At 45.9% G+C, this 24,799-nt stretch overlaps 1 protein-coding gene across 1 annotated transcript in view; it reads right to left on the bottom strand.

Moving 5' to 3' along the window:
• OCA2 (OCA2 melanosomal transmembrane protein) overlaps positions 1–24,595 on the bottom strand; it is a 489,993-nt gene extending 465,398 nt beyond the window's left edge. Inside the window, exon 1 of the mRNA XM_068268142.1 lies at positions 24,356–24,595. The gene's annotated coding sequence lies outside the window, so the exon portion shown is untranslated. The remainder of the gene's footprint in view (positions 1–24,355) is intronic.
• Positions 24,596–24,799: the final 204 nt, after the last annotated feature.

Raw genomic sequence — 24,799 nt, 5'->3', positions numbered from 1 at the left:
GATCCAGCGTAGCCATGCACCAAGGTGGTTGGGGGGAGCGGGGAAAAAATGGAGAAAGGAAAAGGTGATGGGGAAATGAAGGGGAAGGGGGGAGAAGGAGGGGGGAGAAAGTAACCAAGGGTGATCTCCAACTGTGTGAAAAATTACTATTTATGATGTAATGTGATCATATTCCGTCACCTATAGCATAAGTATAATTTTAGGCATCACGTGATAGACAAAATAACACCTTAGCGTCTATGGGACATGTAAAATAGTGCCTATGAGACAAAGTTACACCATGATGTCTATGAGATGTGCGTAATAGGACATCAACACCAATAACAATCCCATGCTAGCAGTATAATACCTACCATTTCAGGTACCCAGAAAAGAAAGGGTTCCAAATTAGGGCCGGTTCACATTACAAACGCATGTGGAACGCAACGCATGCGAACGTACGCCATCCGCGTTTGTATGCGTTGCGTGGCTGATCCCATCACTGAAAAGTGAATGGGACAGCCGCGCGCTTTTACAAAATCTGCATGCAGCATGCATTCCCGGACCGTTCCCGGTCTATGCACTGTCTGATGTCGTGTGTGTCTGCCTCCTGCACGCGTTTCCAAAACGCGGCTGTAAACGCAGTCTGAACGGGCCCTTACTTGTTTGTATAGAGTGATAAATTGCATTATGCTGTAAATCATCGTTAGCTTAAGTTGATAGACATCCATTTATTATAAAACAGCCATGCGAACAGTTCATCAGTACCAAAATGCTATTGCACATAAGCACGATTGGCCATTGAGTGTCAGGAAAAAATATACATACAAATGTGGCTTACCTCAAGTGGTAAGACGGTTTGGTTTAATATAAATCAATATATAAAATGAGATCTACGTAAAGGTCCTTTCCCTTGTCTCTACGGTCTCCTTACAGCCATTGAAAAAAATGTAAGTGTATCAATGGGATTATGAAGTATTGTCTGGCAACTAGAGATGGCCCGAACAGTTCGCTGGCGAACGGGAACCGGCGAACTTCCAGGGTTCGCGATCACGGAGAACCGCAAACTTTTCCGGAAGTTTAATTTGCCCCCACAGTACATCATAAGGGTAAACTTTGACCGTCTACATCACAGTCAGCAGGCACATTGTAGCCAATCAGGCTACACTCCCTCCTGGAGCCCCCCCCCCCCCCCCCCCTTTAAAAGGCAGGCAGCATCACCCATTTCACTCACTCATTTGCCTGCAGTAATTAGAGAAAGGAGAGCTGCTGCAGAGAGAGATATAGGGAGATATAGGGAGAGCTTAGTTAGGCTCTTGTAGGCTTGTTAGCTTGCTCCTTGCTGATTCTTATTGCTAAAAGCAATCATCAAAGGTCCGCACCATCCAATATTCAAGTTCCTTTATTTATAGCTCTTATAAAAAAGACATGAGTAAAAACAGGTCTGCATGATGATGACGCACAGGCGTTTCGATCCATCTTTTTCAAATCATTGCAACATCTGACGCTGCAATGATTTGAAAAAGAAGAATCGAAACGCCTGTGCTATAAATAAAGGAACTTGAATATTGGATGGTGCAGACCTTTGATGATTGCTGTGGATTCCCTGTGACTCCAGGGGTGGTCTCTGCACACCAAACCCATTGGTGCAACAAACGCTGGTTTTGATCTTCTTGCTAAAAGAACACCCCTCAACAGCTCTTTTGAGAGCTAATCTTGTGATCTATTTTTTTTTGTTTTGTGTGGCCCTGCATTATATACAGCCCAGTCAGTCGCAGCTAGCCTTTGGCCCCTAGGTGATAATTCCTACTGTGCCACTGCCAGGCCCAGCACATTCAGTGACTACCTGTGTGTGTGACAGGCAGCTGCACATTTGTAATCCCAATCACTGCATCTGTTCACTGTTCAGTGCACCTACCTACCTACCTACCTACATGTTAATACCACCAGTCATTGCACCTCTTCATGGTACCTGTGTGTGCAGCTGCACATTTGTAATTCAAATCACTGCCCCTGTTCGCTGTTCAGTGCACGTACGTACCTACCTACCTACCTACCTACCTACGTGAGTGCACGCATTGTTAATACCACCAGTCATTGCACCTGTTCATGGTACCTGTGTGTGACAGCTGCACATTTGTAATTTCAATCACTGCAGTGCATACCTGTAACCTGTTCAGTGCACCTACGTGAGCACAAGCAGTGAAATATACCACCAGTCATTGCACCTGTTCACGGTACCTGTGTGTGACAGCTGCACATTTGTAATACCAATCCCTGCTTACCTGCTCACTGCACCTGTGTGACCACATGCTGTTTAGTATACCAGTCTGTGCATACCTGTTAACTGCACCTGTGTGACAGCTGCACATTGATTGTAATACCAGTCACTGCTACCTTTCACTGCACCTGTGTGACTGCACATTGTTTTAGGCTTGGAGGCTATAAGAATGAATATGAGAGGTGGTGATGTTGTGAATAGATTACTAAGGGCTGAGCTACATTGGATTTACAGATTACAGACCAGGAGTCCGATGGGGCTCAATGAGGACTCAAACTTTGCCTGTTTTTTGCCCGAATAGGGCGGAGATATGGGATCTTTTTGAAACTTCATATTGGGTGTATATATGTTTTATACTTACTAACGATCTTTCTTGTCATTTGCAGGCTATATATGTGAAAATATTCACTGGAACCATGGGACTAATATATATGTATACGGTGGTGTGGTGGTTCTCCTGACCGCCACTTAATACACCTCATCTTAAACTTATTTAATCACTTTTTTATGTTTTAATGTGAGTATGTTATTTATTGATACATTTTTGATGGGACACTGAGTTTTGTCACTATCGCATGACCAGGTTGTGTGTTTTTTAGTTGGTCACTGGTCGTTGTAAGTACGACACATTGTATTTGAACACAATACCGCACTTTTATAGAGCACTTTTGCACTTTAGCAGGATAAGTTGTATATCCAGGCGTGTCCTGAGTAAGTAGGGACCACCAGGGTATTACTTGAGGTTGGAATTGGTTTACTGTGTGGACACTGTTTTTTGGTATTTTGCAGCGTGAGAGTGTACAGCATTTATTACACCTTTTTGCCCTTAGTAAGTATGGGCAATTATGGTGTTAATCTCAATTTCACAATTTTTGTGAGAGGTGGTTTTATATTTATATAGATGGTCCGTTTCGTTGTTGGTGTAGTTCATTGAATTCTTTTTTTTGTCTTTACTATTTTAGATCATAGTTTTGTCCACTTTTCCAGTATTGCACGGTCACTTTACCTCATGGAGTCATAATTGCACTTTATAAAGATCACGTTTGAAGACTACAACGATGACCATATGGGATCAAGATGAATTGCAATATTTATATGCACTGATTAATTTTATTCACGTGCACTGATAGTGTAACTTTGTGTATTTTTGTCTTTTTGTATGAATTTGATATTCACAGTACTGTTTTGAGTCTATTTATCAATATAACATGAATTATCTATTGTTGTTATAAGGCAATCCTCTATGTAACCAGTAGATGTCCTCGCTGTGCCTGTACTATTCTACTGTGCCTTCTTATTAAGAATTGGAGTGTCATTTTTTACTGGGCCACTAGATGGCAGTATATTTAACCACTTCACCACTGAGGGGTTTTACCCCCTGACCCCCAGAGCAATTTTCACCTTTCAGCGCTCCTTCCATTCATTCGTCTATAACTTTATTATTACTTATCCCAATGAAATGAACTATATCTTGTTTTTTTTTTGCCACCAATTAGGCTTTCTTTAGGTGGGACATTATGCCAAGAATTATTTTATTCTAAATGTGTTTTAATGGGGAAATAGGAAAAATGTGGGAAAAAATTATTATTTTTCAGTTTTAGGCCATTATAGTTTTTAAATAAAGCATGCTACTGTAATTAAAACCCATGAAATGTATTAACCCATTTGTCCCGGTTATAAAACCATTTAAATTATGTCCCTATCGCAATGTTTAGCGACAATATTTTATTTGGAAATAAAGGTGCATTTTTTTCAGTTTTGCATCCATCCCTAATTACAAGCCCGCAGTTTATAAAGTAACAGTGTTATACCCTCTTGACATAAATATTAAAAAAGTTCAGTCCCTAAGGTAACTATTTATGTTTTTTTTTTTATTGTATTTTTTTTTTTTTAATTACAAAAAAATAAAATAAAAATTGGGGAGTGTGGGAGGTAATGAGTTAATTTATTGTGTAAATGTAATGTTTGTATATGTAAAATGCTTTTAGGGTGTAGTTTACTATTTGGCCACAAGATGGCCACAGAGTGTTTGTTTACATGCGACCTGTAAGCGTCCGGAAGGACGCTTACAGGAAGCAGTAGGAGGCTGGGAGACGCACAATGATCTCGCTGTTTCTGAAAGAAGCAGCAGATCATTGCGGGGGCTAGATCAACGAACGGGAATGGATTTTCCCGTTCATTGATCTCCGGGCGAGCAGGCGGCGGCGTGCACGAGCGGCGGGTGCGTGCGCACGAGCGGCGGGAGCGCGGACAGCGGCGGTAGCGCGGAAGGTACGGATTTCTCCGTCCCTGTTTTTTTAGGAGGGAAAAAAGGGGCGGAGAAATTCGTACCGCTGGGGGTAAAGTGGTTAATAACGTATTTAGATGGCAATATATTTAACAAATTATTATTATTTATTGCCGGCCAACATTGCTTCTTTTATTACTAATTAATAGATGTGTTTCATTAATGTTTACATCAGTTGATTGTTCACCAATGTTTATACTATTAAAAAATTGAACCCATCAGCCGCCTTACAACTGTACGCAACCCTCTAGTTATATTGTCCACGTCATACGACACTGTGTACGCAATGACGTGGTATCGGGTAGGCACCGCATGCGTCATGCGTCATTGTGTACGCATGACGTATGCGACGCTGAAGAGGTGTGGCCACGCCTCTTCAACTTGCGGCGGCAGGAGATGGAGTATATTTAAGGCCTTCCGGTTTTTATGTTTTTATCTCCGAAGAAGCACCTAGGAGGGTGCGATACATGTGAGGTCCACACTGCCATTTGGACCAGGGGGTAACAGTGCTACAGTTGGTAAGATAGCTCTCTATTTTTCCTAGACGATATATTGGTTGTTAGTTGGGCCGAACAGTTCGCCTGCGAACGGTTCCATGCGAACTTCCGTGGTTCGCGTTCGCGTCCCGCAGGCGAACTTTTGCGGAAGTTCGGTCCGCCCCATAATGCACCATGAGGGTCAACTTTGACCCTCTACATCACAGTCAGCAGGCCCAGTGTAGCCAATTAGGCTACACTAGCCCCTGGAGCCACTCCCCCCCTACTAAAAGGCAGGCAGCGGCGACCATTACGGTCACTCGTGTGCCTGCATTAGTGAGAGTAGGGCGAGCTGCTGCACACTCTCTCTCATAGGGAAAGATTAGTTAGGCTTAGCTTGTCCCTGGCTGCATACCTGTTCTGTGAACCCACCACTGCATACCTGTACTGTGAACCCACCACTGCATACCTGTTCTGTGAACCCACCACTGCATACCTGTTCTGTGAACCCACCACTGCATACCTGTACTGTGAACCCACCACTGCATACCTGTTCTGTGAACCCACCACTGCAAACCTGTTCGGTGAACCCACCACTGCATACCTGTTCTGTGAACCCACCACTGCATACCTGTACTGTGAACCCACCACTGCATACCTGTTCTGTGAACCCACCACTGCATACCTGTTCTGTGAACCCACCACTGCATACCTGTTCTGTGAACCCACCACTGCATACCTGTTCTGTGAACCCACCACTGCATACCTGTACTGTGAACCCACCACTGCATACCTGTACTGTGAACCCACCACTGCATACCTGTTCTGTGAACCCACCACTGCATACCTGTTCTGTGAACCCACCACTGCATACCTGTTCTGTGAACCCACCACTGCATACCTGTACTGTGAACCCACCACTGCATACCTGTTCTGTGAACCCACCACTGCATACCTGTTCTGTGAACCCACCACTGCATACCTGTTCTGTGAACCCACCACTGCATACCTGTTCTGTGAACCCACCACTGCATACCTGTTCTGTGAACCCACCACTGCATACCTGTTCTGTGAACCCACCACTGCATACCTGTACTGTGAACCCGCCACTGCATACCTGTTCTGTTCAGTGAACCCGCCACTGTATACCTGTTCTGTTCAGTGAACAGTTTGGTGTGTCAGTGTGAAGCAGTACCTTGATTACACTACCTGATTGATGTATACACATGCAAGATGTTTTAAAGCACTTTAGGCCTGTCATTTAGCATTCAATAAGATTTCTGCCCTTAAAACGCTGCTTTGCGTCAAATCCAGATTTTTCCCGGGGACTTTTGGCGTGTATCCCACTCCGCCATGCCCCCCTCCAGGTGTTAGACCCCTTGAAACATCTTTTCCATCACTTTTGTGGCCAGCATAATTTTTTTTTTTTTTCAAAGTTCGCATCCCCATTGAAGTCTATTGCGGTTCGCGAACTTTAACGCGAACCGAACCTTTCGCGAAAGTTCGCGAACCCGGTTCGCGAACCTAAAATCGGAGGTTCGGCCCAACTCTAACAGTCACTTGTCCATTTATTCATATCACAAGAGATTGTCAGTTAGGATATTGACCAGAATTGGAGATCTATTTTTGCAAATTGATTGTGACAGCTGTATTATGGTATGGATTATTGTTATTTGGGCATACTCACCTATCTGAGCCTGCTATATTATTATATATAGACATATTTATGTATTTTGAATCTCTTTACCCCTGTACCATCTTGGCAGTACATCTGGTTTTATATTTTTGGGATTCGTCCTTGAATAAATCATCATTTTATTTCATTGGTGTTCATATTTGTCATGATATGGTAATCATGGATTGCTTTTTTGTTTAATAGTGTCTTTAATATTATCCATGAATATGGTTTGGTTAGTGCTCTGTTTGTTTATAGTACAGCTGTTTAGTATACCAGTCTGTGCATACCTGTTAACTGCACCTGTGTGACAGCTGCACATTGATTGTAATACCAGTCACTGCTACCTTTCACTGCACCTGTGTGACTGCACATTGTATTAGTCAAGTCAGTGCATACCATTCACTTCATCCCCCCCCAATATGGACAAAACAACAGGCAGAGGCAGACCCAGAGGCAGGCCACCCAGCAGGTCTGTTCGAGGTCGTGCTGACCTGATTTCGTGCGGCCCTAGACCAAAGTATAGTGCTCAGAAAAAGGCATGTCCCATCAACTCCCAAGATTGTGAAGACGTGGTTGACTATTTAACACAGAACACCTCATCTTCCGCATCCACCAGCGCTACTCCAAGTACCACATCCGCTACATTTGACACTTCGCGGGAGTTATTTGGTGGGGAAATCCCTGATTCACAGCCATTATTGTTACAACAAGATGAAGGCGCTAAGCAAGTTGCACCACCTCATATGTCTGAGTTAGGCGACACTATGGACGTAAGGTGTGAGGAGGAGGATGATGAAGTACCTGCTGTGGTGCAGTTTTGAAGGTGTCTGATACAAGTGAAGCTTTGGAGGATGATTATGATGATGATACTGCCATGGATGCCACGTGGGATCCTAAAAGACATGATGACCAAGGGGACAGTTCAGAGGGGGGAGTCAGAGAGGAGTAGGAGGAGACAAGTTGCTGAAAGAAGCAGGGGGAGCTCATTGTCAGAAACAGCTGGTGGCAGTGTCTGGTGCCATGTATCGCCACCTAGGGACAGCCAGCCAACATGCCCTTCAACGTCAGCTGCTGACGCAACCATAGTGCTCACACCCCAGGGTGGCTCAGCGGTGTGGACATTTTTTAATGTGTATGCCAAAGATCAGAGCAATGCCATCTGTACTCTCTGACACCAAAAATTGAGCCATGGAAAGGCCAACACCAACGTAGGGACAACTGCCCTATGAAGGCACATGCAGAAAAGGCACAAAACTGCAATGGGAAGACCGCCTGAGCAAAAGCAGCACACAAAAGCAAAGCCACCCTCCTTCTCCTCTTCCTCCTTCAGGTGCATCATCTTCAGCCGGTTCCTGCTCCTCTGCCCACAGCAGCAGCCAGGTGTCCGTGAGGGCAATCTTTGAGGGGAAGAAGCCAATGTATGCCAGCCACCTCCTTGTCCGGCGTGTGACAGCTGGCTTGGCGGAACTGTTAGCTCACCAGCTCTTACCATACCAGCTGGTGGACTCTGAGGCTTTTCGAAAATTTGTAGCCATTGGGACACCACAGTGGAAGATACCAGGCCACAATTATTTCTCCAAAAAAGTGATACTCAAAAGGTAGCCATACACTGGTCGATTTGCCATCAGATTCGACCAACAGACAGATCCCTATCTGGTAGGTATGGCTACCTTTACTGCAAACAGATTGTGAACCGATTTCAGCCTGAAACCGTTCACAATCTGTGGTGGTGGTGGTGCTGCCGCCGCTTGCCCCCATCCCGCATACATTACCTGCTCCGCCGGTGCGACTCCCGGGTCTCCGCTCTTCTTCTCCGTCTCCGCTCTGGTCTGCTCTGGTCTCCGTCATGCTTCCCTTCTTCCTGTCTGGGGGAAGTTTAAACAGTAGAGCGCCCTCTACTGTTTAAACTTCCTGCCGGGACAGGAAGAAGGGAAGCATGCCGGAGACCAGAGCGGAGACGGAGAAGAAGAGCGGAGACCCGGGAGTCGCACCGGCGGAGCAGGTAATGTATGCGGCTCTATTGCGTCGGTCGTCGGGCACTCAAACGCCGCTAGCGATGCGCTCTTTACCCGCGGGCGATCGACGGTTATTTTCCGCACGGCGCGATCGATGGGATCGGACGGAATGGATCGAAATTCGGCGTGTAACGTGAACGATTGGCAGCAGATTCGATCCCAGTGATCGAATCTGCTGTCGAAACGGCGGCAAATCTGGCCAGTGTATGGCCAGCTAAACTGTACCATTAAGTTGAGAGGCAAATAGTGTCATCTCTGGCACACAGCGTTAGGTCAACGGTCCATCTGACCACGGATGCCTGGTCTGCCAAACACAGTCAGGGCAGGTACTGTACATTACTTACACAGCCCATTGGGTCAACTTGGTGACCGCTGGCAAGCAGGGAGTACATGGCTGTGCAGCGGACCTAGTGACACCTCCACGGCGTGCAAGGCCTGCTGCCACCTCCTCTCCTCCTGCTACATCCTCTTCGCTGTTGTCCTCTTCCTCCTCCTTGGCTGAGTGGCAGTTCAACTCTACTGGTGCTGCAATCTCCTCTCCAGCTACACAACCCCAGCTCCGGCCAGGGCCTATGCTGCATGCCAGTTACGACAGTGCAACGCCATCTTAGAAATGTCTTGCCTCAAAGCAGAGAGTCACAATGGAGCAGCTCTCCTGGCTGCTCTTAAAAAACAGGTGGATCAGTAGCTGACCCTGCACCAACTGGAGATTGGCAACGTGGTGTATGACATTTCAGGCGGTCTTACACGGCCATGGCACACTTTGCTGATATTCAGCGGAGAAATAACTTGCCGGTGAGACACTTGATTTGCAATAGCCCAACTCGCGAGAATTCGACCCTCCTGATGTTCAACCGCCTGCTACAACAGGAGAAAGCCGTCAAACAGTATCTCTACCAGTGCTGGGCGTAATGGAAAAAGCTACGCTTATGGATAATTACGCGTAATTTTACGCTATTACGCATTACGGAATTACGCTAACGGCATAGACATTCAATTTCGGTACATGTCTGTAATTACGCATAGCCCTTACGCAATTACGCGTAAGAATACCGTAATTCGGGTTGTTACGTTATTGGCTTACGCGTAAAATCCTACTAGCAATTAATGCGTAAGGTCATGCTGCCAAGCGGAAAAGTTGACGCATGGATCAATGTTAGGTAGCCGCCGACTTTAAGGGTTAATAGCAAAGCCCCCTTAAGTGCTAAGAGCCTCAAATTTGGAGAATATATTAAGGAGATCAGAAGGAATAAGAGGGAAAAAAAAATTTCAAAAAGACCTTATAGTTTTTGAGAAAATCGATGTTAAAGTTTCAAAGGAAAAATATATACATTTAAAAACCCGCCGACTTTAACGGTTAATAGCAAAGCCTGCTTAAAATTTAGGAACACCAAATTCACAGGGTATATTAAGGGGATCAGTGGGAATAAGAGGGGAAATTTTTTTTTCAAAAAGACCTTATAGTTTTTGAGAAAATCGATTTTTAAGTTTCAAGGGCAAAAATGTCTTTTAAATGCTTAAAATGTCAGTTTTATTTGCACAGGTAACAATAGTGTTTTATTTTCATAGATTCCCCCAAGTGGGAAGAGTTTTACTTACTTCGTTCTGAGTGTGGGAAATATAAAAAAAAAACGACGTGGGGTCCCCCCTCCCAGACCTCTTTAACCCCTTGTCCCCCATGCAGACTGGGATAGCCAGAATGTGGAGCACCGGCCGCGTGGGGCTCCGCACCCTGACTATACCAGCCCGCATGGTCCATGGATTGGGGGGTCTCGGAAGGGGAGGGGCAGCCAAGCTTTCCCCTCCCCCTCCGAGCCCTTGTCCAATCCAAGGACAAGGGGCTCTTCTCCACCTCCGATGGGCGGTGGAGGTGGAGGCCGCGATTTCCTGGGGGGGGGGGTCATGGTGGCATCTGGGAGTCCCCTTTAAAAAGGGGTCCCCCAGATGCCCACCCCCCCTCCCAGGAGAAATGAGTATAGAGGTACTTGTACCCCTTACCCATTTCCTTTAAGAGTTAAAAGTAAATAAACATACAAACACATAGAAAAAGTATTTTAATTGAACAAAAAACATAACCACGAAAAAAGTCCTTTAATATTCTTAATTAACCATTAATACTTACCTGTCCCTTTAAAAGCCAGTTCCCACGCAATATCCTCGGAAATATACTAATCAGTTACAATGTAACAAAGTTGTTACAATGTAACAACTTTGTTACTTTGTAACTCCACCGCACCCGACGTCACTCGCCGCTCACCCGCCAGCCGCCGCATACACTCTAAGTCCCCGCCGGCTCCCGCCGTCCACTCCGCCCACACCTGTCACCCATATACATGCTGGCACCAATGGGTGCCAGCATGTATATAGGTGACATGTGGGAGAGGCGGGGAGGGCAGCGAGAGCCGGCGGGACTTAGCGTCCTGAACCCGACAGAGCTCTGAGCTATATAGCTCAGAGCTCTCTAAAGCATCTTTGTATTTGGGCTCTGATTTGAAGGAACCCCATTGGTCTGCTAAGGACCAATGGGGCTCCTTGGAGCCCAAATTCAAAGATGCTTAGAGAGCTCTGAGCTATATAGCTCAGAGCACTGTCGGGTCTGTGCAGCGCAGACGCGTATGCGGCGGCTGAGCGGCGAGTGACGTCGGGTGCGGCGTAGTTACAATGTAACAAAGTTGTTACATTGTAATAACTTTGTTACATTGTAACTGATAGAACATTTCCGAGGCTATTTCGAGGGATCATTTATTTAAAGGGACAGGTAAGTATTAATGGTTAATTAAGAATATTAAAGGACTTTTTTCGTGGTTATGTTTTTTGTTCAATTAAAATACTTTTTCTATGTGTTTGTGTGTTTATTTACTCTTAACTCTTAAAGGAAATGGGTAAGGGGGACAAGTACTTCTATACTCATTTCTCCTGGGAGGGGGGGTGGGCATCTGGGGGACCCCTTTTTAAAGGGGACTCCCAGATGCCACCATGAACCCCCCCCCCCCCCAGGAAATCGCGGCCTCCATCTCCACCGCCCATCGGAGGTGGAGAAGAGCCCCTTGCCCTTGGATTGGACAAGGGCTCGGAGGGGGAGGGGAAAGCTTGGCTGCCCTTCCCCTTCCGAGACCCCCAATCCATGGACCATGCGGGCTGGTATAGTCAGGGTGCGGAGCCCCACGCGGCCGGTGCTCCGCATTCTGGCTATCCCAGTCTGCATGGGGGACAAGGGGTTAAAGAGGTCTGGGAGGGGGGACCCCACGTCGTTTTTTTTTAATATTTCCCACACTCAGAACAAAGTAAGTAAAACTCTTCCCACTTGGGGGAATCTATGAAAATAAAACACTATTGTTACCTGTGCAAAAAAAACTGACATTTTCCGCATTTAAAAGACATTTTTGCCCTTGAAACTTAAAAATCGATGTTCTCAAAAACTATAAGGTCTTTTTGAAAAACATTTTTTCCTCTTATTCCCACTGATCCCCTTAATATACCCTGTGAATTTGGTGTTCCTAAATTTTAAGCAGGCTTTGCTATTAACCATTAAAGTCGGCGGGTTTTTAAATGTATATATTTTTCCTTTGAAACTTTAACATCGATTTTCTCAAAAACTATAAGGTCTTTTTGAAAAAAAATTTTTTCCTCTTATTCCTTCTGATCTCCTTAATATATTCTCCAAATTTGAGGCTCTTAGCACTTAAGGGGGCTTTGCTATTAACCCTTAAAGTCGGCGGCTTTTTTATATTATACGGGAGCGTAATATTACGCGATTACGGCAGACTGTGTAATTTCAATGGGAGTTTACTGTCTTACGCGTAATTTGTTACGCGTAATAACGTAACCTACGGTCTACGCGTAATTAATTACGCGTAAGACAGTAACCTTACACGTAACGCTTACGGTGCATTTGTAGTGAATTACGATGCGTAATTACGCTAATGCGTAATTTCGGCCCAGCACTGATCTCTACAACTACAGTCAAAGGACACAGTCTGGGGAGATGTGGATGTTCTGGCCGAAGTACTGGACACCCATGCAAAATGCCTGCAGGCTCATGCAGCCGTTTGAGGAGGTGACAAACCTGGTGAGTCGCAGTGAATGCGCCATCAGCGACTTGATCCCATATGCTTTCTTCCTGGAGCGTGCCATGCGTAGAGTGGTGGATCAAGCTGTGGAGGAGCGTGAACATGAAGGGCTACTGCTCACCCGAAGACTAAGTCAGTCCCCGCACACAGCATCTCTGCCTGCATGCCGTGTGACTGCCTGCCCCATAACTAAGTCGGCCCCCACACAGCATCTCTGCCTGCAGGCCGCTTGACTACCTTCTCCACAACCACCAACAGGGTCCAGGACCCCTGGCAGATTCCTGAATTTTTAAGGCCGCTTCTAGCAGCGGCCGCTATAGTAATTTTTCTGGTGCGTGTACATGCCTGCCTAAGTTTTCTGGCTGCACTGCAGCTACAACAACAAAACAAAAGGCATGTACATGTGTCAATTCCCCTTCGTGATCGTTACCTTGCCGCGGTGAAGGGGCTTGCGTATCACAATGTAGCAATGACCACAGGCTATATGAGTGTGTTGGGGTTGGGGGGCACGCCTGACCCAAGAAGATAGATAATAAGGTCGTTGCTTTATTGTGGACAGACCAAATTCGAACTGCTGGACACTGAGTCACCGTTGTTCTGTCATTCAGTTACCTAAGCCCGACCATATGGGCTTGAAAGCCGCCATCACCTGCACTCTGGCCATGGTGCGGACCAGTCCAGCACAGCCGTCACAACACAAACAGCTGTTTGCGGTGCATTACACAGTGAGTTTGGTCTGTCAGTGTGAAGCAGTACATTAATTACACTCCCCGATTGATGTATACACATGCAAGATGTTTTAAAGCACTTTAGGCCTCCAATTTAGCATGCAATGTGATTTCTGCCCTTAAAACGCTGCTTTGCGTCAAATCCAGATTTTTCCCCGGGACTTTTGGCGTGTATCCCACTCAACCATGCAAAAACTCAGATGTTAGACCCGTTCAAACATCTTTTCCATCTCTTTTGTGGCCAGCATAAATGTTTCTAGTTTTCAAAGTTCGCCTCCCCATTGAAGTATATTGCGGTTCGCGGAAGTTTGCATGTTCGCGAACGTTTGCGGCGGTTCGCGAACCAAAAAACGGAGGTTCGGGCCATCTCTACTGGCAATATGTAACCTGGCCACCTTGGATATATGCTGGGCAAGTCGATGCAAAGGGAATTTCCAACCCTATGGCTTATCACCCAAGAGCAACATCAGAGGATCAGGAGACACTGTTAATAAGGGAAGCTATGCTCCGCCAAAATTGCTTTGCTTAGCTACTGGGCAGAACCAACAGGTATGGGCAAATTAACCTATTTGACCACAGTGTGTGAAGCATAGATTGGATTTTGCTTGAGAAATGGCATGTAGGCGTGAAATAGGTGCAGATGAAGAACCCTTAGATTGGTTTCTATGCTGGAGAAGTAGCTGTTTCCCTTAGCTAGCATGAGGCAGCATTTTGACCATCATTATGCTGTGAAGGTAATACCAAGGTCATCCTCCCACTGTTGCATAGGTTATTGTTACTATTTTCTATTTCTAAACCAGCAACATATTACACAATGCTGAACAATAAATAAGAGCTGCAGATAACAAACCTACATACACATAGCCCCCAACCGTCCCGGATTGGTCGGGATTCTCCCAATTTAGGGGGCCCTCCCGCTATCCCGGGCCCCCCCTCTTGAATCCCGGCCGGCTGGGTAGAGAAGAGGTGGAAATCTGATCGAGGTTCCAGCCGCTGTACTGAAGGGATGCGGGAGCCGGCTTCACTCCTCCCTCCCTCTCTCTGAATACCCCAATATGTATGTCTGTGTCCCCCCCCCCTCCCTGTAGGCAGAGTGAGCGCAGCGGAGTGGGCAGTCTGGTCCTCTTACCGCTGATGCACGCGTACTGGCACCGGACCTCCATGTGCTTCCTGTGACGTCATAGTAAACAGTAAGCACATGGAGGTCCGGTGCCAGTACGCGTGCATCAGCGGTAAGAGGACCCGACTGCCCGCTCCGCTGCGCTCACTATGCCTACAGGAGGGGGGGGAGGCACAGACATACATAGGGGAGTATTCAGAGAGAGGGAGGGAGAGAGGAAGTAGTGAAGCTCCCGCATCCCTCATTACCGTGGCCGGATCAGTTCTTCACCTCTTCTCTGCCCAGGCAACCTTTCCCCCCAACCTAAAAGTGGCACCCTCCTCCGCACCCACGGGCATTCCCCCTTCCTCCCCAGGTGTCAGTGCACCTTGGCCCCTGCACCCTTCCCAGGCACCCAGTCCCTGCCCCCTGTCCCTGCACCAGGCACCCTGCACCCATCACCTGGCACCCTGTACCCTTCCCCAGGCACCCAGTCCCTTACCCCTGCACCAGGCACCCTGCACCCTGTCCCTGCACCAGGCACCCTGCACCCAGGCACCTGGCCCCTGCACCTGGCACCCTGTACCCTTCCCCAGGCACCCAGTCCCTGCCCCCTGCACCAGGCACCCTGCACCCATCCCCAGGCACCTGGCCCCTGGCACCCTGTACCCTTCCCCAGGCACCCAGTCCCTGCCCCCTGTCCCTGCACCAGGCACCCTGCACCCATCCCCAGGCACCTGGCCCCTGCACCTGGCACCCTGTACCCTTCCCCAGGCACCCAGTCCCTGCCCCCTGTCCCTGCACCAGGCACCCTGCACCCATCACCTGGCACCCTGTACCCTTCCCCAGGCACCCAGTCCCTTCCCCCTGCACCAGGCACCCTGCACCCTTTCCCAGGCCCCCTGCCCCAGGCCCCCTGCCCCCTGTACCAGTCACCCTGCTCCAGGCACCCTGCACCCTTCCCCAGGCACCTGGTTCCTGCACCAGGCACCCTGCCCCAGGCACCTGGCCCCTGCACCTGGCACCCTGTACCCTTCCCCAGGCACCCAGTCCCTGCCCCCTGTCCCTGCACGAGGCACCCTGCACCCATCCCCAGGCACCTGGCCCCTGCACCTGGCACCCTGTACCCTTCCCCAGGCACCCAGTCCCTGCCCCCTGTCCCTGCACCGTGCACCTATCACCTGGCACCCTGTACCCTTCCCCAGGCACCCAGTCCCTGCACCAGGCACCCTGCACCCTTTCCCAGGCACCCTGCTCCAGGCACCCTGCACCCTTCCCCAGGCACCTGGCCCCTGCACCAGGCACCCTGCCCCAGGCACCCTGTATCCTTCCTCAGGAACCCTGCACCCTTCCCCAGGCACCCTGTCCCAGGCACCCAGTCCCTGTCCCAGTCACCCTGCTCCAGGCACCCTGCACCCTACCCCAGGCACCCTGTCCCAGGCACCCAGTCCCTGTCCCCTGTCCCAGGCACCCAGTCCCTGTCCCCTGTCCCAGGCACCCAGTCCCTGTCCCCTGAGCGTCACCCTCCCTGCCTCTGAGTGTCACCCTCCTCTCTGCCCCCTGGCACTCTCCTCTCTGCCCACTCGCAACCGCCTCCTCTCCACTCACACCCTCCTCCTTCCCACTGGCACTTTCCGCCCCCACCCACTGGCACCCTCCTTTCCACCCAGTGTCACCCTCCTTTCCACCCAGTGTCACCCTCTCCCACCCACTGGCACCCTCCCCCGCACACTCCCTCCCATTGTCATACTCTTTCAAAAGCAGGGGTGTGGCTTAAGGCTGCACAGGGGGCGTGGCTTAAGTGTCCCTCTTTCACATCTTCAAATGTTGGGAGGTATGCATACATGATGGAGGAGGAGGAAAGGAAATCGATCTTGCAATCTAGGAGGTGCAGCAAGCATAGTATACAATAGAATGGTAACATGGAACTATGAGTACCTGGAGAGGGAGACTGGAAGAGTAAGATGGGTAAGTTAGTTTGAAGTGGTGCCTTTAAAGAGCCGGTTTGATCACCAGATAAAAGGATGTTACATTACTTATTATATAAGAGATAAATATAGCATGTACCAGACCTTCGGTGTGGGAGGATAAGAAGAGGCATATTGTGGAAATAATGCACAGGTGAAAGTGGCAGGTCCTTGAGATGTTCAAAGACAAAGGTTACTCAAAGACAGCATGCCTTTGGGGTGAAGGTAAAGGCTGTGTTTACTACAGTCAGAGAGATGTCAGGACAGGTTTTGAAGGTAAGGTGAGTGGTTTTAGCCAAGCTGTGTTTCAGGTATTTGTCATCCATCTACAAAGATATGTCTGAAAGGCAGCATGAAACTTTGCTCAGGGCAGAAATAGGCAAGTTATGGATGGTCAGATTAATTTTGCTGTTATCTGCATACAGATGGTATTGTTGTTAAAGGGACTCCGAGCAGTGCAGAAACTATGGAAAGATGCACATCATTTTAAAGCTCTCTTTTTCCTCTTTTCAATGATATATAAACCGCCACCCTACGCCTTTCAGTTTTCGCTATTTTCGCGATTGAAATTGCCGCGGCCGCGATTTCGATCGCGAAAATAGAGAAAACTCAACGGCATAGGGCAACGATTTAGGTGTCGTCAGAAAGAGGAGAAAGAGAGCTTTAAAATGATATCCATCAAGCCATAGTTATATTGTATTTCACAGGGCTACTTTTTGTCAAATTCAGCAGCTGCATTCAGCAGAATGGAGCTTCTGACACTGGGGAAAGTGTCGTCCTGTGTAATACAATATAACTATGGCTTGATGGATATCATTTTAAAGCTCTCTTTCTCCTCTTTCTGACGACACCTAAATCGTTGCCCTACGCCTTTTAGTTTTCTCTATTTTCGCGATCGAAATCGCGGCCGCGGCAATTTCAATCGCGAAAATAGCGAAAACTAAAAGACGTAGGGTGGTGGTTTATATATCATTGGAAAGAGGAGAAAGAGAGCTTTAAAATGATGTGCATCTTTCCATAGTTTCTGCACTGCTCGGAGTCCCTTTAAGGAAGATATATATTTGCCAAAGGAGGAGATGTGAAGAAAGAAGGGTGTACGTCCAGGAAGTGGGCCTAAGGCCTGGTACACGCCATACAGTTTTCCACTTCACATCCTACTCGAGCAAGAGATCCTATTGATATTCAGATCATAACCAGAAAAAAAGCTGGCATACACATGCAACTTCTTTTCACATTTCTATCATTTTTTCGATTGGATATCGATTTGAATTTTTTTTTTAAGCAAAATTGGACATACACACAGAGCGATGGCTGGTATATCAATAAATAATTTCCAGCTTACCCATATCTTTCTGATCAAGCATTATGAGCTTGGGATCAGTCGCAGACAATCAATAGACTGTATATGTTTTATCAGATTTGGTCATTCTACATTTAAGTAGAATCTGAAGTGAAAATTGCATGGTGTGTACCAGACCTTGGGGAATAGCAACAGTCAGGCCTGGCCCACCCATGACCTCAAGCGAGGTGTCTTTCTCAAGAGGCGGAAGTCTGAGGGCAGCACCAAGCAGGAGCAGGAAGTGTGCCTAGCCTACCGACACGACACAGGTTACAGCCACCCGCCTGGCCCACAGTCTGGGGGGGCCCACCGTCAGGTGAGCTGGAGCCGGTAGCAGCCAGGAAGGGTGAGGCAGTGGGCACAGCGATAGGGAGGGGGTTGGACCCCACCTCCCTCACCTGGGTCTTCCCCATCCACACTCCCCCTTCAGATAGAAAGCCAACGTACAGGTTGATGCAGCGGGTGGGAAATACCAACTCGCCATGTGTTCCAGGCATCGGAACGTAGCGTGTGTGATGTTCCACAAGTTTCCTCTTTCTTTACTACCGCCGCAGTTCCCACTGTGCCCACTCCCACCCCTTCCTGGCTGCATCCTATACTAGGGCAACTAGACTAGCTACCTATACTGAGGAAACTATACTGCCTATACTGGGAGCAACTATACTCGCTACCTACACTGAGGCAACAGTGCTACCTATACTGAGGCAACTATACTACTTATACTCGGGCAACTATACTAGCTACCTACACTGGCCAACTATACTACCTATACTAGGGGCAACTATACTGCCTATACTGGGGCAACTATACAACCTAGCACTGAAGGCAGCACTGAAGTCACACTGGCTCACCCACTAATCCTGGTGTTTCCTTCCCCTTTGTTTCCTCCCCACTACCCTCTAGATTGTAAGCTCGCAAGGGCAGGGACCTCCTCCTAGTGTTTCTCATACTGCTGTAATTTTAACATATGTATATGTACCAACTACATATCAACTATGTATGTATCTGTATTTATTCTATTCAATGTCATGACTGTACAGTGTCTTGTATTTCTTATGTATATTTGTTCCCCATTATTTGTTTGTACTATGTACAGCGCTACGGAAGATGTTGGCGCTATATAAATAAAAAATAATAATAATAATAATAACCTACACTGGGGCACCTATACTAGCTACCTAAACTCCGGCAACTATACTAGCTACCTAAACTGGGTGCAAATATACCTGACTACCCTATACAGGGGGCACGTCAGGCTTTTCTGGTCAATGACTATAGGTCAGGCTGTATGCCCATATGACTGACCTATAGCCCAGCCCGTAATACCTGCGAAAACTCCTACCTAGCACAATACTACAATACACCCGGCAGGTAGCTGTAGCATACAGACTGACAGATAGTAATCCACGACAGAACCTGTAAACTAGAAATGCAATGGGCACAGTATTCACAAGTATATCTGTATATGATCACCTGTGACTTAGAAGATTCAGTCCAAATGAATGAACCAGGTGACTTTAGAGACAGAGTTCCAGGATGACAGAGAAGTCCAGATATACTTTCTAGAGATATCGTAGGTGAGGTAAACCAAAGTTGGTACAGGCAGCGTTCAAGCGTAATCCAGTTATCAGGCAGTAGTCGGCAACAGGGAATCAATCAGAGGTAGCGTGGTCAGGATACAAAGCAGGAGTCGGCAACAGGAATCAATCAGAGGTTATCAAGGTCAGGATACAAGCAGTAATCATCAACAGGAGTCAATGAGGCAGAGAGCGCATACCCAGCAACAAGCCAAATCTAAATGCTATCACGGGTGATAACTGGGGGAGCTCACCATGCTTAAATACAAGGACTAACCAATATGAAACAAACATAATCAAAAACAACCAATAGAAATCCAGTGTTTCAGCTGAACAGCTGACATTCAACACACACACGTGGTAACTGTTTACATCGGCGGAGCGCGTACTGAGAACACATCCTCCGCCTATTCAATGGGAGCTGAGCACTGTCCTGCACTCCAGTGACATCAGCGGCTCACCGGGACCCGGAAATCCGAGCAGCAGCCCGGGTCTCGGCGTGCCAATCAGGTATTACAGTGCTCCTATACCTGGCTACCTACCTATACTGAGGGTGAAATATTTTGGGAGCTGTGTCATTCCAAATCGGGGGGGGGGGGGGGGGGGTTGGGCCCCCATCCTCACAATGCCGACAGTGAGGGGGGGTGGGAGAGTTAGCACCAAGTCATAAAAGTCTTTATGGCTGCTCACAGAACATAGAGTCAATGGGAGCTTAGCAAGGTATGGCTAGATCCAAACAAATGGTCAAATATGTGGTTCAAAACTAATCAGTGTTCATCAATACCCCTCCATATATATGCTGAGACTATATGGTTGAGATTTGCATAAGTGCAAGCGTTAGTGGCAATCAGTAAACAGGTATAGCAGGGAACAAGATGAATTGCAAGCAGTACAGTCATAATGGAAAAAGTTCTCAGAAATGCAGTTTTGCAGCGATCAGTAATAATCAGCAAGTAAAGCTACAATGACATTGTGCAAGGCAAGATTCAGTTGTAGGTACAGTAATGTACCAGCTTCAAAACATCTGTATCCTCAGACCAGTTCAATGCGACATACTTAACTCAATTTGTCATGCCACACTTGCAGATTGCATGAATTAACAGTATAGCAGGGGACTGAACCTGCAATGGTTGGGTGTCGAACCTAGAGATGGCAATATTTCCATGGGTGCACTGGTGCAATCCCAAGTGGCATGGTGGTGTGGCACCAAACCCGTGCAGCAAAGTCCCACGTGCAAACCCATCATGTTTTGCCAGCAGCTTTCAGCTTCTGTAGGGGGTGTGGTTTACTCATCGTCACACATTGTGTATACTCATCTACCATATCACAGCGCAATCTTTGGTTAGGCTGCCACCTACGCCTAGTAACAAAGACAATGATATGTAAAAGTAGTTGCAGTTTACACTGCCGGCAACTGTAATGAATGTATTAGTATGGATACATAATTATTAATACAAGTTGCATTACTGGCAGCCTGAAGCATTTTTTTTTACATAAGCAACATTTGTTTAACATGGTAGATGAGGTTAACCTCATACAGGCAACAGGAGCGCTACATTTTCAATTTAATTAAATGGTAACTTTTCTGCAATGCAGGTCGATTAAATATTCTCATGCAACAACACTGGACGTGCATTAGGTAACAAATCCATGTGGAAAAATAATTAACAAAAATGTAATCTCTGTGACATTTTGTATGCATATATTAGATACATTGTTGTAAAAAACATTTTAATAAGAAAGTGCAGCATACCATGTTGTGCAGAAATCATGTTGAACTGTATTTCAGAGGTTTAGACTGCATACTCAGGTTGTTACTGAGTGGTTGCTATTGGTTATTGTATGCTACTTGTCTTTATAATAACACAAGTATTAACAAATTATTTGTGTCATTCACGAATGGGTTTCCTAAAGAGGAACTTTTCCTTTCCTGTGGCAAACAAATTCCTAACTTAGTTTACAAACCAACACAGTAAACTAGCCCCTAGGTTCTCATTGTGCTTCTGCTGGATCCAGAGGCACTTCTGCTGGGCCCAGGGGGTACATGGTCTTGATGTAGTGGGGCAAATATACCTTACTACCCTATAAGTATAACACATTTAAAGTTTTAGAAAACGACAAATACTAGGCAAGAAACACCACAATAGTATTTTAGCCAATTAGATAGTAAATGATTCTAAACAGTTTAGAAACAATTACCATCCATTTACTAGTACTACTATTAAAGTGTACTATAAAAATGCCCTGTTTAGATACTTGCCTCAGTAAAGGGAAGCCCAGAATAATCCGGAGGCTTCCCATGTCCCCCTTGCCTCCACTGACCCAGCACTGGGAATCTCCAAACCTCTTAGACAAGGGTCTGTTGAAAGGCGAGCGCAGCTTCACTCCTAACTGTGAAAGAGCGTGGCCACTCTGCACTGGCGCAGGATACCTTGCTTCTTCTGAGCCTGAGCGGCTCCGCGCTACTGTGCAGGCGCACGGCATAATGCACTTGTGCATAATGGCCATGCTCATTAATGAATGCTTCCAGGAAGTCCCAGCCCTGGATCAGTGGTCTTGAGGAGGACATAGGGAGCCTCTGGAAGATCCAGAAGTTTCCCTCTACCGAGGTAAGTATGTGACTCTCTCTCCTTTTAAAGTCACAAGTTTGCTTTTATACATCTCTAGAGGTGTCAAGGGGTATGTGAGAGAATCTTTAACATATCTAGGGGTACTTGGCAACCACAGGCTTTCAAAAGGCGGTACATACCAATGAAATGTTAAGAGACACCGAACCAAACCAACAATATTCTTTATATATACTGTATAGATTGTGCAACCTATGAAAAACAGTTTTGAAGCACCCGCCCACCTTTCCTGTGCTGCAGTCCTAATGTAACCCCAGCACAAGCATGAAGTCTGCCAGCTTGCTGTGAAGCTTAGGATCAGCACCATGTAATGAAATAGCTCTAAATTCCTACATTCTTTTAAACAGATTCTTCAATACAATTATCTGTGATTCAATAGCATGAAGATTTAAATAAAGTGCATAATAGAATGTATCCCACTGCCATCAATACAACAACATTTCGGAATGATTGGCTTTATTAAACTTGGATGACATTGACTGTCTGTGTTCTTCAAGCTTAATAAAGCGAATCATCCTGAAACATTACTGTATTGATGGCACTGGAATAGATTTCTATTATGCACTTTATTTACAACCTTGTGGAATTAAATCGCAGATAATTGTATTGAAGAATCTTCTTTAGGATGTTGGAATACAGAACTATTTCATTCTATAGCGCCGCCCCTGTTCTGCACAGCCAGTACATTTACATTTGACAAGCATGTGACATTTTCTGTACAGTGTCGCCCACAAACAAATGAATCTGGAAATAGAATGGTATGTCACCACTTATGCCAAAGGTGGGAATGTTTCACCCAGTTTCCTATTTATCTCTGCTGAGAAAACAAAGATGAATTGTGGCAGTCTGGCTGCGTTGTCATTTGCACCATCCAGTTTGAAGAGAGCGTGTTTGCATTGATCATATTCCTGGAACTAAAATTGATTACAAATACCTTCAAATAAGCTGATTTTGTTGTGTTGAAATAAAAGCAGGTCATACAAAACAAGCAATTTTCCATCACGTACAATAACAATAAGACAGTGAGCAAGATGATATACACAGGGAACACGGATTTAAACACCTTTCCATATTGCGACTACACGGTACATGTAACCTGCAACATTTGATTGGTTGTCATTGCTTCATTACCCTGTATGTCACATTGCCTTAACTGTCAGGATTTTTTCAGGAGTGTTAATAGGAGAGACAGCACAAATCAGCTCAGAGCACTAACTTTAATATATATATATATATATATATATATATCCAATACACCAAGTACACAAAACAACTAAAATAATACTAATGAGACTAACAATAGCTCAGTGCGCTCTTTATATGTTAACAAACAAGACTGTCTCCACCACTTTCTTCTATAGGTGCTTCCAAGTTAATGAGGCATTTTTATTTTGTATCTCCAATAGTTAATACTGAGCACACTGTTTAGTCAATAAAGATGCCCATTAATAATACAACCTTGATTTTACAATCTTTTTACTGTTCTATGTAGTATGAGGGACTACTGAAACTATCCATTCAAGTATGTTCACACAGTTTACCCTGGTACTACACAGGTTTGGTAAGCATGAAAACATTAAGATTGTATAACTGATGTCCTAAAAGGTGGCCACACCACACACAATACAGTAAAATGATCTGACTTTACGGAAATTTGATAAAAAGCATCGTTTGTCCCAAAAAAGTCCCAGAAAATTGAGAGCTTTTATTTTAATTCAAGTGAGAAATCTGATTAGATTTCACGTTTTTTCAATATAGGTCAATCAGGAGTTGTGGATTTTTTTGATCAATGTTTAGGAAAATGGAATGGTGTGTGGTAGATTGTCCATTATACATGTATAGACTCACGCAATTTTTTCAGAGTTATTAATTTTTTTTTTTCACAATTGGGTAAAACTGAGCACATGTGTGTGGTACATTGGTCAGATATTTTAAATGTTACAATCAATCAGAAAAATTGATTGTAATTTTTGAATTGGAAATAAATACAAAATAAAAAAAATTATGGTGTGTGGCCACCTTTACACTTAATTTTGAATCGTGTGCATCCTTTAAATCTCACACAAGTAAAAAAAAAAAAAACAATACAAATAGCACTAAAAATGATAATGTAAATTATTTCACTTGGTGATCTGAGGCTGATGAGTTAAAGGTTTATTAAAACATAATAAAGCAATCATAATTAAGATTCAGTATAATGAATAGATGCAGTAAACCTTGTTATTCTCTTACTTGCTGTGTCTGCTGCTCCCAGGACTTGATCAGAAGATCAGAACAGGAGGGGTACCAGAGGACTGAAGTTGTTAATAAGCAAGGATAGAAAGAAAGAGAAGTTGGGTTGAGGAAGAGAACCTAGTGCCTTTTGGCTATGTGGGCAGCAGGCTGGGATGTGCTTTCTGAATGACGCTTTGATTTGGTAAAAGTCTGTAGGTCACTGAATATTCAGGAATCAGGATCAGCCCTGCAGAACAAGCAACCCTGCAGCTAGAAAGACTGACCATCACATTTTACACACTCTCTCAGTTACACACGAGAATGGAATGCCTAGGTCTGTTAGCATGTGATCCACTTCCCAAGCCTGTGTGATACAGTTTGTATTCCATTGAGAGGCAAGGAAAGTAATAAAACAACTGCATGAGGGAGAAAAGTACATTTCATCTGTAAACAATGCGTAGC

This window comes from Hyperolius riggenbachi, chromosome 2 (assembly GCF_040937935.1).
Source record: "Hyperolius riggenbachi isolate aHypRig1 chromosome 2, aHypRig1.pri, whole genome shotgun sequence".
Lineage (NCBI taxonomy): Eukaryota > Metazoa > Chordata > Amphibia > Anura > Hyperoliidae > Hyperolius > Hyperolius riggenbachi.
This window is presented reverse-complemented; position numbering and strand designations above follow the sequence as displayed.